Raw genomic sequence first — 17516 nt, 5'->3', positions numbered from 1 at the left:
TAACATATTTAAGTATTAATATTTTTAGTTATATATTTGGTCAAATTTTAAAAATGTTAATCAATAATGTATCTAGAATTCCATTTTTTTTAGACAAAGTAGCGGTTTAAAGTTGGAATTGTCCGGATGAACTGGAGAGCAACTCTGAGTCTCAGATCTCGTACCACTATTAATTAAATTAACCAGTAACTGACAAACCGGCCAAACGCATGTTTCTTTTTCTTTTTCTTTTTCGGTTCTTGATTGATGAGGGAGCAGAGCACGCAAGTTTCTGAATAAGTGAAGAAGCTACTACGAAACTGATTATTGATTAAAAAAACTACAGCTCTTTTTTTTTTTTGCGACAGCTCATTTTGAACGCTTTACTATAGAACAAGAAAACAGGACAAGGAATCCATGCTAATTAATTCCAAGCTTCGGCTAGTACGGGAAACAGGACAAGGAATCGATGCTTCCCTAGCTACTCAACCAATCAACAGGGATTATATATGGTGCTGGCCTTTTCACTTTTTTCAAAAGCAGCGATCCATGACACTCCCAATCCCAATGCAAATCATCCCTTTTTTTTTTTGATACTATACGAATCCTACCCCAGAACTAAAAGGGAGGGTGGCCAACACAACCCAACTTGTATCATTTCTTATAATTATACGGATCCAGCTTTTTACTTTATATAAATAAAGAACAAAAGCTACGCCTTGTACATGTGATTGATTCCGTCTAAAATACCCCAGTCAGGGATGAAGCTACATTGTAGCCCGTGGGTGCTCATGCATCCATAAAAATTTAAAAACTCACTATTAGAAACAAAATTTCTTTTTTTTCTGATAGGATTATAAACAAAATTTCACTATAATTACAGATTGAATTTTTACACACTTATAAGAAAAAGACACTCCCCTTTATCTGCTCTAGCTTCGCGCTATTGACTACAATAGATCACAAATTTGCGAGATGCATGGAACAGTATGATGGATCGTCTTTGTGATATGGAAGGGAACAGTACTTTGCATGTGCATGATGAAAACCTACAGATGGATGGATGGAAATCGTTCAGTGGTAGCAATATCAAAAGGTCTTAAAAAGGGAACGAAGGCAGCACTATTCTGGAAATAGAACTTTTTTGATATCGAAGGACGGATCACCGAAGATATATGGCTACTGACATGCATGCATGTGTACGCAGTAGAGCTTCAATTAGGTAGGATGCGCAGTACAGGGCGCTGCACGTACCACGTATGTACTTTGTGACAGTGCCAACACTTACTCATGGAACATTGACACGTCTGTCTATGATGAGCTATCGTGCAGATATATTTTGGAGAGGGCTTAAAGCTCGTGTCTGCATTGCATATATATTATATGGAAAAACTCTACATCTCTTATCTATATAGAGTGGAATATTTCATCCTCAAAGTATAAAACTAGATACTGTCCTGTTCAAAATAACCAGCCAAATAACCCTCAAGCCATTTTAGACGGTGGTTTCGCTACAGTAAAATGGTTTTATTTCTTTTTTATTTATTTCGATACTAAATTTTTTAAAAAATATAATAAATCATCAAAAATCATAAAACAGAAAATTTAACTTTTTTGAGCTCCATGTAATTAGATCTACAAAGCCGAATTTTCTGCCAACCGAACAAGGCAAGTCTGCCCATCCCATCCGTACAGGGTATATCTCTACGTACGATTACATCCAAGTGCATCAGCTACCCACCGTACTATAGTTGGCAACAAGTAATCGCGGCCATATATAGAACCCTGATGATGATTAAATCAAAGCATGTACTAGAACACTAATTAATTGAACAACAGGCACAAGCAACATAGTAGTACGTACTTGTTGCATGCACGCATCGATCTGTTTGCATGGGCGGCGCCAGGGGTATGCCCCTGTATTCCATGGAATACCCATGATTTTTGTGATAAATACAAATATATGTATATATACACATATGTATAATCAGTATATATGTTAGTTTGTTGAATGATGTAAATATGTAGCCCATAAGAGCATCTCCAAGAGATTAGCCAAATCATTTTCTAAAGGTAAATTTGGCTATTGTTGAAGGAAAAACGTTTGACTCTATTAATAACTCTTCAAATTTAGCAGCTCTTCATCCCGCCTTATTCGCTCTCTACTTTTGGATAGCCTACCTCACTAGTCATTCTTTTATAGAGTCTGTTGGAGTACTCTAATATCTTTTTGTCAAATCTATTTTAGAGAGTAGCTAAATCAGTAAATTTGGCTAATCTTTTTGGCTATTCTCTTGGAGATGCTCTAAGAGCAACTCCAATAGTCTGGCTAAAATTAATTGTCAAATTCTATTGTTTGGCTATTTTGTCGAATAGAAAATTTCTAAAAAAAATAAGAGATCTACAATAATCTTGTTATTTTACAAAGTCTTATAGTTAGCGTCTGTAATAAGCTATATATAGCCACTGAAAATCAAGAGAAAGCTAACTTCCTAATTTACAAAATTAAATATCATATTAGTTGGAGTCTACTTTTTGCTACAAATTCTAAAATAGCATAAACAACAAGAATAGTTAAACTCTTGAAGTTGCTCTAAGCCTAGTAGAACAACTAGTAGCGGCAACCCATGAACTCATCAGAAACAAACCCCATCGACGGCATTCCTCTAGCGGCGGCGGTCAGTGCTCTTTGTAGGCTTTCTCATATACGGCTCCCCCTCAACGCCTTTCTCATATACGGCTTGAAGCAATAACAAGGTAAACATAAAGATCCCACATCTATTTTTTATTCTTCAAAGTAAGAATTGAAGGTTTCGTTTTCTTCTTTTTTTTGTTGCGTTCTGATTTTTTTTTTTAAAAAAAATATTGCATTATGTTCCTGTAACATAGATAAAGAATTTATATACACTTTGATTATTACCAGGGGCGACACTAGGCTCACTTTGCCTGATGCCTTGTTACCAGGATAAATAAATATTTTACCTAGCATATATTTTAAGGAAATTATATGTACTACTTGAGCTGTGCACCAGAATTAATTTTGTATTAATTTTATCCCCTATTATTATTGCACATATGCATTGAAAAATTTTTATACGTGGAATATCCAGGTGTGAAATCCTGGCTCCGCCACTGTCTGTTTGTTGTGTTGATGTTGCTTAATAACTATCACTCCCGACATTCAGGGATACGATAATGGATATATTGTCGTGTCGATCAGCTCGGGCCGACAAGTAAACGTAACTAACCCGGCCGGACGGCCGCTCCCTGATTACCTTACGTGTATAGTTTATGGTTGCGGTTGCGTATGCATGGTCGCATATAGGCATCTTGTAGCCTTTTCGCTTGCTGAATTTATCAACTATTTAATAATATTTTTTTTTCTCACAATAAATCAGTGAATAATACTTTTAGTCATGATTTATCAGTCAAGTGAATAGGCCAGATTTTGCATCCATGAGGCCATGAAATGAGTAAGGCCCTGTTTAGATTAGAGATGAAAATTTTTTGGGTGTCACATCGGATATGTCGGAAGGATGTCGGGAGGGGTTTTTAGAAACTAATAAAAAAACAAATTACATGGCTCATTAGGAAACTTCAAGACAAATCTATTAAGCATAATTAATCTATCATTAGCACATGTGGGTTACTGTAGCACATAAGGCTAATCATAGAGTAACTAGGCTTAAAAGATTCGTCTCGCGATTTTCAACCAAACTGTGTAATTAGTTTATTTTTTATGTACATTTAATGTTTCATGTATGTGTCCAAAGATTCGATGGGATGGATGAAAAAATTTTGGATGGGAAACTAAACAGAGCCTAAATTGAGAAAATTAATGTACCTATAGCCTCGGTTAGGCTAAAACACCTGTCTCGGTTAAAAGTATTATATATAATAGTGTGGTTCGTCTGCCTTCACACGGGGGAATCAGGATGGATATGTTGCTAGCTGGAGAAACTATTTGGGCATGATCCCCTGAGGCCTTGTTTAGTTCAAAAAAAATTTGCAAAATAGGAATAGTAGCACTTTCGTTTGTATTTGACAAAATATTGTCCAATCATGAACTAACTAGGCTCAAAAGATTCGTCTCGTCAATTCCGACCAAACTGTGCAATTAGTTTTTATTTTTATCTATATTTAATACTTCATCCAAGTGTCTAAAGATTTGATGTGACGAAAAATCTGAAAAATTTTATAAAATTTTTTGGAACTAAATAAGGCCTGATATGTACGTAGGCACCGGCCTCCGGTGTATATGGACGTAGGCACGCACACCGTCGAGGCAGTGAGCTGTAGGTTGTTGCTGCTGTCTGCTAACCACCACTTGTATAGCTAGCTAGGTACCTCAGGTAGGAGTATATATACGTATATATGTGAACAAATCAACAAAAGATACTATAAAAGCGAGCTAATAATAATAAACATAGATGGGATAGCTAGGAAACCTCGTTGTGCATTCGTGCACACGTGCACCACAGCTGTCTAACGAACTCTCGATCTCAACCACCTACTGCATGCATGCATGGTACCGTACGATATATGCTATAAAAGTCAACGTAGAATCAGAATCGGGATGGATATTGTTAGTTGAGCAAATTATTGGTTGGAAATTGAAATATAGTGTATATTCCACTGCTTTTATATATATTTATATATACTCCAGGTTTGTTGAATGTGAGTTACTCTACCAGCAAATTAAGTGATTTGCACCCTTTTATTTCCTTTGATGTTGGACGAGTTGTAGATCCATCCCCAAAGTGCAAACAAGTTTTACAAACACAGAGTACGTACGTACGTACTTGTGTGTGTGTGAGAGAGAGAGAGATTTTCTCTGCGTGCGATATTGTCAAGAGTAAGCAGAGCAAGGTGTACTACTTAATTACGTGCTAATTAATATATTTATATATTTATATATGTTGCTTGATGATATGGTTGATGGATGCGTGTGCACGTACGTGCGTACGCACGCGCGGTACAAACTCGAGGCAAGGCGATGGACATGGTACGGTAGAATATCACAATCCTTCATGCTTGTAACCATCGATCGGTGTCTCTCTCTCAATGATTCATAACCGCATCGCAAGTTGATGAAGCACGCACGCAATATCATCATGATCATGTGGTGCAAAGGCATCTGGGAACTTAGGCCTGGTTTATATTTCACCCAAAAACCTTTTTTTTTTTTTTAAGATTGTTCATTCCATCGAATCTTGAGTCATATGCATTAAACATTGAATATAGATAAAAAAAATAATTAATTATATAGTTTGTCTGTAATTTGTGAATGAATTTTATACGAGCATAGTTAGTCTGTAGTTGAATAATAATTAAAAAAAAGTACTACAGTAAATAAGAAAAACTTTTGAGCTTCTCAACTAAACAACAAGGCCTTAATAGAAGTCAGACTCAATTGTTGGGCGAGTACTTAGCGTGGATTTTATCAAAATAGTGCTGTAGTACTTCTCGTAGTACACAGCACTAAGCCTCAGCGGGTCCGGTCGGGTAGCCATTAGCCACAATGATACGTGCGTCTGTCGGTGCGTACGTAGCTTACCGGCCGGTGGGCAGGGCGGTCGGACAGGGAGCCGACACGGATATGGATGGATCGGATGCGGATGCCGACGACGACGACGACGACGACGACGGGGAGAGAGACCCACCGGAGGACGGCGGCCGTCCCGTACGTTGTGTGCGCTCACCATCAGCCGTCGCGTGCCAGCCTGATTACCTACGGCGGCACGGCACGGCACGGCACGGCACTTCGTAATCTGAAGAATAGAGGCATCGGCACATGGCACGCGCGCGGCGCGGTGATGGATACACATGCTACTAGGGCCATCACAACTAGGCCTTGTTTACTTCACCCTGAATAACAAAAAGTTTTCAAGATTCTTCGTCACATCGAATCTTGTGGCACATGCATGAAACATTAAATATAGACAAAAATAAAAACTAATTACACAGTTTAGCTGTAAATCACGAGACGAATCTTTTGATCCTAATTAGTCCATGATTAAATAATATTTGTCACAAACAAACGAAAGTGCTACAGTACCGAAAACTTTTCTTTTTTTGGGAACTAAACAAGGCCCTAGTTGTGACGATCGGCAGCAGCGGACACGGATTAAAGTGACTAAAAATAATTAAAAAATAGTAACTAAAGTAGTTTAGTCACATTATTAGTAGTGACTAAAGTGGGTTCAAGTGCCCAGTGCACATGGGTTGTCCTTTATTATCGTCAGTCTCCTACCCTTGATTTGTGCATTTTCACTAGGGGTGGTATGGTTTTTGTTGAATTGTTTTAATGGCCTTTACTCAATTTTAATCACTAGAAACAAACAGGAGTAACTAAAGTTTAGTCATTGATTGTAGTAGTAGCTAAATTTTAGTCATGGGAAACCAAACACCCCAGTATAGTTACTAATTTAGAGGTACAAAATGTTGCTAATTTTTCTATATAGATCTAATCTAAGAAAATTTTAATTACCTGCATAGAACCCAAATAGTTACTAGCTCTAAGCTAATATCTCTAATAGTGTTAACTTTTAGCAATGATTCTTAATATTTGATTAAGCCCTTATAAGACTCTCACATGATCTTGAAAGTTGAAATATGTGTAAGAGACTATCTATGGATCGAGAGTTAGTTTTTCTCTCTCTTCTATTAAATTAAAAAAAATACTTAGACCTAACTCACAACACGATTGTTGGAGCTTCCTTAGAATTGGTCGGATCAACCGGATAGCAATAATTCTCGGTCTCGGCCCTCTCGGATCTACAACGCTCATATTCTGAACACTTAGCGGCTCTTCAATATTGTATTTATTAATTTCACCATCGCACTATCACATTAAACAGCGATCTTTTTCACTCAGCCAGTTACAATTTTGCATTATCTGTCGAACAAGCAAGAGGCCAATTTGGTATCAATCACGTTTTGTTGATGTCATTAATATGTAAATGCATTATGTGTCGAATTAACCTCAGGTGCACTTATTTATTTCAAAAAGGCAGCAAAATTAGCCAGTTTTTTTAATAGAAACTGGGCCACAGAAAAACCATATAACTGAGGGGAGTGTCGTAATCAACCCAAACAACCCTAGAGCAACTAACACAACCCACACCACCACTTGCAGCGTGGTCGAAAACTACTCAACTAAACTCCGCTACTGAATGCTCCGGTGAACAATATAGAGCCAACTCGACTCAACTAACAACTCAACATGGTCGAAACCCGTCCCAACTAGAACCAGGAACATGAAGCATGAAAGGGGCATAGAGCGCAACACAAATGCCTCACTACGCCTTCAAGAACGACACGACGCAGAAAAGTCGACGTCACACGCCCACAAGGGAAGGTTTGCACCTGCAAATCCAAGAACAGACGGGGGAAGAGGTATAAGAAGAATGCATCAAAGGAGGAAGCGACATCCGTAGACGTTGCCGTCCAAGCTTTCACCATGACCTCTCACCCCCACGCCACCTCCAGCCTCCGCGATGGAGACAATCATGAAGGAAGGCACCAATGACGAACACGAGCATCCCCACTGACACTGTTGACATTTACTACCGTCATCACTAAAAAATAGAGATTAACCCTACCCCTAGCAACAACCCAGAAAATGCATGGTATATCATTAACTTGTCAAATAACAACAAACCACTCTAACATTCCTAAGCATAAATTAGGTTGTCATCCCTAATTATATTGCTAAGAATTTAATATAGATTCACATGTTCTACTGCAACTAAACAGAGAATAAAAGATATGAATATAATTATAAACTAAATGGGTTCTGCAAGCGGACAGATAATTATACCGTTGTAGCATTTTACCTAGGGAAGTATCTAGGTTGTCGATTTATATTTATACCACTGGGAAAGCTAAGTGTTAAACTGTATTCTATTATATTGATAAGAAACTATATAGGATGAATAAATGATATTACTCAAGTCGTATAGTCTGCTCATAACAGGCAAAAGTCACAAGATAAATATAGATAAATAATAATGATAGCATAATCATCAAGTATCATAATTAAAGATAATCATCAGAGCATCTACTAGTCATAATGATAGTTAGCCAATGGATAAACTAGGGAGTTGAATCTATGGTAATTCTATAACTACGCCAATGAATAACTCTAATTAGTGCAATTACATCTAGAAATCATCGTTAAGTCAACCCTATATCATAATTACATGTAAAGTGGCATCAGCTAATGAGAGTTTTAAGACACAAGGGTCACCTCCTTCGCGACCGCGCCCATGCTTACCCTACGTACGGAGGGTGGACTACAAAGGAACCAACACAGCTGTCACCTACGCGGACTACCACACGACCCGGCACGTCAGTGTGCACTCGTAGACAAACAAGATATCTAGACACCACATCTACATATTGTCTATCATCATCTATCCAACGATCGATTAGGTAAACGCTATACGAGTAATTACATGAATTCAATAAGATCAAACCAACTATCCTAGACATATAATCAAAGTAGACAATGACTAATGCAATTAAGAACATATGAGTCTATTAAGAATAAAGTCTCCCTAATATACAATTGAATACTGTAAAGTGAGAACTAGATCTATTACCAAACTCTTGCGCTCCAGACCAACGCTAGGGGCTCCAGATCCCGATGAAGAACTAGATCTCATCTACTTCTAATCTAACTAACTAGAACTATGAACTAGAAGGCTCTTGATGAACATGAAGGCGCTTGATGTTTGATGGCTTGAGGCCTTGATGAACTGGTTGATTGAGGATTGTCTCCAGGGGGGGTCTACCCATGTATTTATAGTCTGATGGGATGCGCGTGCGCCGTAGGATCAAACCGACTTAACCAAGGGCCGAGATACATCAGGAGAGGCGGTGGAGGAAGCTTCCAGAAGAGGGGGCCGAAACCCTAAAGGGGGACGCCGGCCGGCGCTAGGGTGGGGTCGGTCGGCCGGCCCCACCTGGCAGCCGCCAGCCCCCCCCCTTTGCTCGGGTGGCTTATCGATCCTTCCTGAGTCTTCTCGTGACGTTTCTTGTGGCGAATACGTTTTCATGTTTATTTTGCACTAGAGTCCCTCTTTTCAGCTTTCCTGAAATTCACTCTGGAAAATACAGAATATACAGAACTCATGAAAATTGTGAGATAAAACACTAAGTGTGTTTTCCTGTTTTCCTTCAGGTCTAAAGTTGTAGTAAAAGTTGACGTTATCCACCGTCAACATAAGCTTTCATTCTCCTCGGGTGCATTTAGAATAGTGTTTTATAACTTCATGTGTGCACACATGCAAATTTGCTTGTTATATGAATTTACAACAGATTTTATTTCATCACTTATAAATATCTCATTTATGTGATACAACACATAGAAAACAAAAGAAGTTAATACTCCCAACATTTTTTTTGCTCAAAATACTAATCGTCAGCTTTTGTGAAAACACCATGCTAATTCCTAGCTTTGGCCAGTACGGAAACAGGGCAAGGAAATATATGCTTCCGTAGCTACTCGCCAATCAACAGGAATATTGTTATTTGTTTTAGTGCTGGCCTTTTTCACTTTATTACAAAAGCAACGATCGACGACACTCTCGATCCCGATCCCAATGCAAATGATCGCTTTTGTTATCTGATACTATACGAATCTCTCTACCCCAAAACCAAAAGGGAGGGTGGCCAACACAACCCAACTTATACTCATTTCGTGACCCACTTTTTTCACTTTATATATAAAGACCACAAGCAATGCCTTGTACATGCGATTCCGTCTAAATTTAGATCACGGATTTCGTCTTTGTCATATGGAAGGAACAGGTATGTGCATGTACGTACACAGATGAAATGGATGGATGGATGGATGGATGGAGATGGTTCAATGGTATGGAGTGAGCAATGTTAAAAGGCAGCACTATTCTGGAAATAAAACTTTTAAGCTATGGAAGGACCGAAGGACCACCGGAAGATACGGCAACCGACATGCATGTGTACGTAGTGCCACACAGCTTCAAGTCGGTGCCAAGTTGCAGGATGCAGTACTGGAGCTCTGCACGTACTGTGACACAGTGCCAACACTAAAATAGGTAATCTAAAATAGGTCTCCAACACAATATCTATAGCCTCCAAACAGAATACCCGTATAGAAGACTCATTTTAGTTATCAGGAGAGACATAACCCAAATTTGGGTATCCTGTCTCCTCGAGACCCATTTGCAGAGAGTGTTGTCTTTTAGGTCTTACTGTTGGAGAAGACTAAAAATATGTATAAAACTTTTTACCTGTAGCGCTACCCAAAGGACAAATGAGTCTTATATTTTGGGTGACGATTGTTGGAGATAGTCTATGAAAGATTGACACGTCTGTGTGAGCTATCGTGCAAATATATATTTCGGAGAGGGCTTAAACCTCTTGCCTCCATTGCAAATATTTAATATACATATTTGCGCATGAGTAATGGACACATGCGGATTCTGTTGTGGTGATGATGGCTACAGGCTGCTGACTTCTTATAAATACAGTAGTCCCAAAGAGAAGAGATGGACCTGCCTGCACTTATATACATATCAAATTAATTAGTTAGAAGTATCCTGAATCAGATCATGCATTGTGATCACTCTACCTACTCTACCTCCGTCCTTGTAAAGTCGATTCCGTCGCTGGCATGACGATCGGTTTCCTTTTATATATACAGTGGATGCTAAATAATCTTTGTCAGTTTTCGAGTTACAGATTCAGAACAGAGGCACGAAGCAGAAATCCACACAAATACGTATGTGCACGCACCCTACGCACCCAGATTCTATCTGCATAAACATTTCTGATGTGTCGTAATAATGTTAGGAGAGGATTTTAGAAACTAATAAAAAAACAAATTACATAGCTCGTCTGAAAACTGCAAGACAAATCTATTAAGCATAATTAATCTACCATTAGCACATGTGAGTTACTGTAGCACTTAAGACTAATCATATGGACTAACTAGCCTTAAAAGATTCGTCTCGTGATTTTCAACCAAACTGTGTAATTAGTTTATTTTTTTATCTACATTTAATATTCCATACAATGTGTCCAAAGATTTGATGGGATGAATGAAAATTTTTTGAGTGGAAAACTAAACAGGGCCTAAACTGATCATCAATCTTTAATTTAACAAAATCACCACAAGCTTGCATTCGTGTGTCGTGTAGGCGTAGGTACGTAGCTTGTCGTTGTTCTGCAAACACTTGTCGCTGGCTGGCTGGTTCAATTCCTTGGTGGCAGGCAGGGATGGATAGACGATAGTCATCCATGGATAGGGACACCAGAGCAATAGCGTCACGCACCAATGCAAATTAAAGCACCGGGTGCCTTGCCGGACGGCGGCTTTTTGCCTCTGTGACCGGGCGGCGCACGGCCGTGCTCTTTGTTTCTGCATGCGATCCTTCTTCGTTCCTAGCCGTCCGGGGTGGACGAGATGGACCAAGAACGACGTCCTGTCGCCTGTCGGTGACGATCGACGTTACCTTCCAAACTTGGGCCTTGTTTTAGTTCCAAAAATTTTGCAAAATTTTTCAGATTTTCCGTCACATCGAATCTTCAGACGTATGCATGGAGTATTAAATATAGATGAAAATAAAAACTAATTGCACAGTTTAGTCGAAATTGACGAGACGAATCTTTTGAGGCTAGTTAGTTTATAATTGGATAATATTTGTCAAATACAAACGAAAGTGCTATTATTCCTATTTTGCAAAAAATTTTGGAAGTAAACAAGGCCTTAATTGTCGTCGATCACGTCTAGAGAAACTGCCCTTTTTTATCGTGTTTTTGTAAGACAACACAAATAAAGATCCCTAATATAATATTCTTGGTACGAACATAACATAAACCGTATGGATTGGAATCGGATTCGCTTTCAGATCAGCACTCGTTCATATAATAAAACCTGTTTGATGACCCAGGGTAGCAAGGTCCCAGTAGTAGCTCTAGCAGTAGCTTTGGTACCCTACCGGCAGGCGCACATCTATCCTTTTGCTGATCCCTAGAACATTTCGATATCACTTGTAATAAAGAATAGCCATTTATATTGATCGATGCAGAAGCTGAGGTATTAATATGTTTTTTTAAAAAAAATAAAAATTGCTGATCCTGTAGCACTGGCTGCTGCTTCGATGAATCAAATAACCGGGTAGGTAGCTTATCGTTGCGTAGGGTATAGCTAGTTGTTTTGCGAAATCAAAATGTTAATTAATTCCATGCTTGTGTACTACTACTAATAGATATGGATGGAAGAAGCAAACAATACAGTGCAAGAAAGAATCGATGCTTACGTATAGCTCCTCATCAGCCAAGAAGGGGATGGGATTGGGATGCTACCATGCGTGTGCTTTTCCTTTGCCGAAAAGGCACGATCCCCGGAGTCCAAATGATCACAAGCCACGCCATGCATCATCATCGCCATTACCTGCTCTATTTGGGTCTTGTTTAGATCCAAAAGTTTTTAGATTCTGACACTATAACTCTTTTATTTGTATTTATTAATTATTATTTAATTATATACTAATTAGGCTCAAAAGATTCGTCAATTTATGTTTAATACTCTATGCATATACAAATTTTGAATTTTTTTTGAATTTTAAGGTGAACTAAATAAGGTCTTGATTTTTATTTCGTGGGGGCGCCCACTGCCCAACTCAAAAAGGAGCGGTGACCGATCATGGCATGATGGTGGTGGTGGCCTCTGCTCACGCATAGGCATATACTGTAGTATCTCTGACACGGATCGATCGCTACGTGATGCGTATACGTGACGACCGGCGTGGATGCACATCACTAATAACAGTATCAAGTATGTGTGTACCGGCCGGCAACGTGTGACACACCAGGACCAAGATCAGAGGGGTTTCATTTCTTCTTTTCATTTTTTTTTCCATTTGTGAGTGATAAGAACAGAGTGTTCACGGAAGGAACCGACAGTGACGCGCGAGTTTACATAGTGGTTGGAATTAAACTAGAATTAATTAAGTTTACAAGGCATGCTTTGGCTCACACTCAGACCACGTGCCTGTATTGCTCACAGGTACAGCGTGAATTAACGGAAAGGAACAAAATTAATGTGAACTCAGACAGTATAATGCCGATGTCTACAGCTGAGCCCACCAAGTATAATAACCTTGCTATGGCTAGGACCTACTAGGAGTACAACAAAATTACAAAACTATACTCTCTCCATACCCATAAAGAAAATCGTTTAGAATAGTGACACAGATAACTTATGTAAAGCTAGGTTAATAATATACATTTATGATTGAAGATGTTGATATCTAGATGTTGCAGGTTCTTGCCCTTCATGACATCGCTATTTTTTTTGTTATCCGCTCTAGCAGAATATATATAGTGGGAAATAAAAAGTATCATTGCCAAGCCTAAAGTCCTGTTTATATGGAGACAATAATGAGATATTTTTCATCACCGCAGTCGCGCACACGTGAACAAACACATGCATGCATTTTTTTTACAAGAAGCAAGATTGCATTAACAGCACGAGCCTGACAGAACCATTACAGAGTTAATGGTTATATCGTTGATTGCTCGTAGGACCGGGCAATCATTTCTATGAATACGATTAGTACAGCTGCTTGAATGAATGATTTGATTGGTTGTAAGGGCCTGAAGCGCCTGTTTTGCTAGGGAGTCAGCCATCTGGTTCTGATTTCTTTTTATCCTGCGTACTTGAGAGGTGGTTGCTGAAAGAAGATTGGCTGCAATTTGAGTGAAAGATTTGATTCTCCAATCCGGCGGGTTTGAAAGGTTGGCTCCATTGAGAAAGTGCACCAGTTGCTGATTGTCAGAAAGTATTATGGTATTCCTGCATTGTAGCTGATTGAGTAGATTTGCTGCTAAGGCCAAAGCAGCCGACTCCGCCATTATCACTGAAGAGGATTCCTGCATAGTGGCTTTGATGAACACACTCATAGGAGGTTGTATGTTAGTGTTAATTATGAAGATCCCTAGACCCGCCTCTCTAGAGGTTGATGCAGCAGAGTCTGGCGCTGTGGAGGCATCGGTGTAGCTTCTGATTCTTGAAATAGAAATAGGAAAAGAAACTAGGTAACGATCAGTTACAGAGTTCGTTTGATGGCTCGCTGGTGGTATTTCTGTAGAAAGATTATTAGCAGAAAATAAAATAGGAGTACACGTGTCTTTTATGTTTTCTTTTAGTTTGTCTTAGTTGAAAATGTTTTAATTAGAAAAAAAAAACATATGGATCTCCTTAACGCCTGCAGACTGTGTTTAACTAGGGTTGTGAGCCAGTGGTGACAGATCCAGCCATCCAGGTGTGTCGGTACAGAGACCTGGAGTAGCTAATAACGACCGATCGATGGGGTCAGTCACCAGAGATCACGCGGTAGAGATTCTTATTACGATTTGCTAATCTCTCCCGTACGTTCTGTGGTTCACCGTCGCCTGCACGCCGGGCACCATATACAAGAGCAGAGTATTCATTCATTCATGCATGCATGGAACAGACGCGCGACGAGTCTTGTACATATATAGTGGCTGGAGTTAAAATGGAATTAATTAAGATTTACAAGACATGCGTGCTTGGCTTACACTCAGACCTCGTGCGCCTGCGTTATGTATTGCTACCATGAGAGATTAATTAAAGAAATCGACCGATGTTAACCCAGTATAATGGCGACGATGGCTACAGCAGAGCCCACAACAGGCTACCTTGGTATATTGCTATTAATTATAGGTACGAGTACACAATATAGTTACAGAATACAAAAGGGGACAAAACTATATATACACCCATCTGCACCGCACGCAAATTATGAAAACGTTGTTAATTGTTTATGGTTGCGCGCGCACTCTACCTCTTCCTCTTTCTAATAAAGAAGAATATGATGTACGTATCTATTTTTTTTAAAAAAAATGAATAATAATAATAATAATAATAATAATAATAATATTAATAATAATAATAATAATAATAATAATAATAATAATAATAATAATAATAATAATAATAATAATAATAATAATAATAATAATAATAATGAGATATTTTTCATCCATTAGCACGGCAGGAACGGGCATATATATATACATTGGACATGCTACCTCTAGTTTTTTGAATATATAGACATACATGCATGCTTGTGTTAGGACACAACGATATTGCGCGAGGATTAGTATGTGTGCTCTTGCGCGCGTGCGTGCGTGTTTTGTCCTTAACCGATATACTATACAAAATACTCCATGTTAAGTTTGACCTGTACATTAGAAAAATAAATGAAGGAAAATTGATTTTTGAAAAACACAGCTTCTTGCCAGTCTTGTTTCTAGATAAAAAAAATAAATTCTGTGGGGAAGAAAAGTTCAACCTCGGGAGCTATTATATACATCCGTGGCGACACCGCAGAGAAAGCTGCCCCAACAAAATACTACTATAGCTGTTAATTAACAAATTGAGCATGCATCGCTTGCTACAACTAATTATATTTCTGGTTACCGTACGCTCTCACGTTGTTAATTAACTACTATATATAAGTGTCCATTTGCACCGGCCCCTCGCCATGATCCGAGCGAGCAAGAGGACCCATATTGGCTACTCTAGCTTATATGTACGAGAGATCAAATTCCGGTAGAGATCGATTTCTTGTTACGATTTGCTAATTAATCTCCCGTTGTGTGGTTCACCGATCGACGCCGGCACGCCGGGCATCATCATCATATCGTCGGCGACCACTCCTCACTTTCGGACGGTGGTTGAGCTGTGTGCACACGTGACGTGACACGTCGGATCCAATCTACTGTACATCCACTCATCCATGGAGGGGATCGATAGATGTGCACACGTACTACATCCCGTTCCTGAAAGCAGGGCATTCTGTGCCTTGGGAGAAACAACGGAGTTGACATGAATGACTGAATCAACATGCAGCAAACACTGCAAATGCGATGCAACTAACCAACGGCAACAACGACGACGACGATCGAGGTCAAAACTCGAAAGCGCCCGTCCCGTACGTCATCAAACTCCCACCGGCATAGATTCCACATATATGGGCAGCCACGTGCATTTGCATACACGCCACGACGATGTGGCAAATTAATCTCTCTCTTTTTTTCCCTGTATGTATATGTTAAATTAGGCCATGCATATGATGGCAACCGTTGGCCCTCTGCAAAATTATTCCAACTTAGAGAAAATTCGAATTGGAATTAAATATACTCGAGGGAAATTTAGGGAGACCTATTCTCATGGTTGTTTACTGATTTATTGAATCGGTAAATAAGCTCAACCGAATAGTACAGTATGAGAAACTTAGACAATTAACCAGACAGAAGAAATCAATCTTATAAGTCGTATTTTTTCTACTAGTCAGCCGCATTTTTTCTCTCATAAGTCATAATTACCGAACAATACTTTCAATTATAATTTTTCATACCAAAACTAACATACTCTTCTTCTATGCCTGATCTTCCTATAAATATAAGGGTACTGCAGTACCTAGGATTAACGAAGACGGATCTCATGTGAGATACTGGCCGGGATGAGACACGACGGCAAGAGCATGGGTGCCCCTCGTGCTCATGCATGTTCATCAGACTCTCAACAGTGTGAGAGGATCATGCTTTGGGCATCTTTGCATGTGGCCCCACCTCCTATCCTCTACATTCTCTATTCTACTAGTAGCAGTAGTACTGTTCTAGGTAAGATAATCTTTTTTTCTCTCTTTTCTTTTTCTGTGTGTGTGTGCAATAAATAATACTCTACCGTATTTTTTTTTGTGCGGCACTGTAAATCAATGGAAGCCTCTGCGATTAGCTACAGTACCCCCGTCCCCGTGCAAGACTGTTCCGTGTTTCCGTCCGATGACGACGCGATGGCGAAGACCTGCCGTATCAGATTAATTGCAAAAATAACGCTGCACCTGAATGGTTATTTGTATATATATATATATTATATATATACTCGCAAATATGTCTGTGCGTTGCACTGGGAGAAAAACATCAAATAGCCATAGAAAGTGATGACATAATGTTACATATCTATTTATATTTATCCTTTTTATAAAATTTAAATTCCATAATTTATTTTATTGATAACCATGACATCTATGGTATTAGATAGTTAATATTTACAATAATATATAGCTTGGAGACATATTTATTTAATAATAAAAATAAAAATTAGGAAAATTTTATTTTACTCTAGTATTATCTCTTAATCTACTTTAGTATTATATTAAAACATGAAAAGTTTGTTGCTAGCTTTAGTTTTTTTATTTAGATTATGATTTCTATAAAATATGATATATCAGTTAAATGTATGTATATTATGAACACATAGGCTTATGAAGTGTTCATATGACGTAACAACACATCGTGCAAAGGTAGTAGAAACATCTTTTTTTATATTTTTACATACTTAAATTGATTGTAAACTATTTAGCAAGCATAAAATTAGGTAAATTAGTAAATAAGTGAGATATGCAGGAATGGTGCTAAAACTTTTACCACAAATCAAGCATCACATTAAATAGGAT

The sequence above is a fragment of the Sorghum bicolor genome, chromosome 5 (genome assembly GCF_000003195.3).
Source record: "Sorghum bicolor cultivar BTx623 chromosome 5, Sorghum_bicolor_NCBIv3, whole genome shotgun sequence".
Lineage (NCBI taxonomy): Eukaryota > Viridiplantae > Streptophyta > Magnoliopsida > Poales > Poaceae > Sorghum > Sorghum bicolor.
This window is presented reverse-complemented; position numbering follows the sequence as displayed.